The sequence below is a fragment of the Tribolium madens genome, unplaced genomic scaffold (assembly GCF_015345945.1).
Source record: "Tribolium madens isolate multiple individuals breed KSU strain unplaced genomic scaffold, Tmad_KSU_1.1 Scaffold_3;HRSCAF=73;Tcas5.2_LG2, whole genome shotgun sequence".
Lineage (NCBI taxonomy): Eukaryota > Metazoa > Arthropoda > Insecta > Coleoptera > Tenebrionidae > Tribolium > Tribolium madens.
In genome coordinates this window covers 15,005,549-15,007,828 of record NW_025401006.1, presented here as the reverse complement: position 1 = coordinate 15,007,828, position 2,280 = coordinate 15,005,549, and positions in this window count along the sequence as shown.

The following is a 2,280-nucleotide window of genomic DNA, read 5'->3' as shown; positions in this document are numbered from 1 at the left end:
TTTTAAAATATTTTATCTTATTATCTTAAAATGCTTTAAATTTATTTAAATAATATTTAATAATAATGATATTTCAAAGATAATTTTGGAATTTTCTGCCTTGTTTTGACAAAATTTGAGAAATTTTGTGAGTTTTCGGTGAAAAACGCTGTCAGATTAATCGAAAATTAACACATTTTTTATCTAATYTTGCATTTTCTACATTATTTTAGAATGTTTTGCATTTATTAAGAGTTTCTCGCCAAAAATGTGCTAAATACACATAACAAACTTTATTTTTTTTTTAATTAAAAAAAATTGCATTTCAGAGCTAATTTTGCAATTTTTTTTGCCTTAAAATTTTCAAAATTTTGTGACTTTCTTCAATTTAACTTGGATTTCAGTTATTTTATTTGTAAAAAAGGGAGTCATTATCATGCAAGAAGTTAATGTAGATTGACTCGTCCCGTGCCATGACTAGGAATAAATTTCACACGAAAAATTTCAGTTTCACAAGTCGCAAACACTGATGATATAAAAGAGCAAGGCCTAAAATTTAATAAAAGCAATCGAGTGCGTAGGTACTTGTGAAGATGACATTTCCATAAAGTAGTTCCAGAGGCGGAAAGTTGTCTGCACTCGACATGGCCAGAATGACAAATCCACTCGATTGATCTTGCTAGTATTGTACCGAAATGGAAACCGAACCACCTTAATGCGTTTGCTTTTCAGTTTAAAATGTTCCCGACTCGCATACCCTTTTAAAAAAAAGCATAAAGCAAAGTTCTTTGATTTTTCACGATAGACTCGTATCATTGTAAAATTTTCGTTTTTTTTTTAATTGTGAGAAAAGAAAACCAAATGGAATTTGGTCTCGGCCACAGAGTAACGATTTTTCCTCTAAATTAACCCACTGACTTGGAATGGTGTTAATGTATTGGAAATGCAGCTATGCAAGCCACGTTTCTCTAAACGTTAACTTTTTTTTCGATTCGACAACAAATTAGACATTTCGATTGTAGTAAAGTTCCTCTCGATATCTGATTTGGTTGAGTTTCTCCTCCAGGTATGTTAAATTTACCACAGATTAATTTCTCTATATCTGAGTGAGATTAGCTATAAAGTTTGAGCAATAATCTCGAGTGAGTCTTTTCTCGATTTGGGAATAAACTGGTCAAAGTCGGGTTTCAAAGCAAACCTCATTTCCTCTATTATTTCACGTGGTAACGGAAACGAGTCTCTCATAAATTACGAAATTTATAAACCTTTGCTTACAGAAAAAAATAAATTTATATGCTAATTTTTAAGGCTCTTTTTACACATTCAGGGAATCGGCTCTGCCGCTGAATCCGATGCTTAGCATTTTCAGATTTTGTTAAAATCGAATAGTTTTCATCGAACAAAACAATTAAAAAATAATAATACGTGACTTTATTAATGAAATTTTAAAAATCATTTATTCACAAACAAAATTTATATAAAGTTGATACTTTCGGTTTAAGCGGAAGTGCCACCATCTTAAAAATATTTTTATTAAGCACCTAAACGGCTATTAAGTGATATTTCTTTCATCTCCTTTAAATGCAAAAACAATAAATAGGGTGTTCCATTTAAATTTTTTAAGTTATTGAATTTTTAACAAACGCCTTCATTTTTTTATCTTTACAAATGCATCACACTAAAAAAATGTTACAACCTTATAGCTTGTACCTTCTTCTTTGCGGTAGTAAAAAAATGTATTTCTAAATTTCTTAGTTTTTGTATAATAAATTTTAAAAAAATGCATGATTTTGTCAAAAATATCTTGCAGTTTTTCACTCTGTTGAGGCAAGATCTTTCAAAGTTTTTAGTTTTTCCTGGTGAAAAACGTTCTAAAATGATTAAGACAAGCAAAATAACGCATTTCAAAATCTTTTTTTTAGTTTATTTATACAAAATTGTTTTTTATTGAAAAATATTCTACCTTGTTTTTCAATTTCTGAAAAATATTTTTAAATTCATAGAAAAGTAAACAGAATCTTGATTTAATTTTGCAATTTTCTACTTTATTTTGGCAATTTTTTTGCAATTATTTAGTTTGTTAGCAAAAAATCGGTAAAATCCATCGAAATAAGCAAAAATAATAGCATTTCAGTACAATTTTTTGCCTTGTTTTGATTACATTTTTCAAATTTTGTAGTTTTCTTCAATTTCAGTTATTTTTTCGGTGAAAAACGGCCTGGATTTATAAAATCGGGCAAAAATAATGCTTTTCCAGATCTAATTTTGCAATTTTCCATTCTGATGATTTTTTTTGACAAA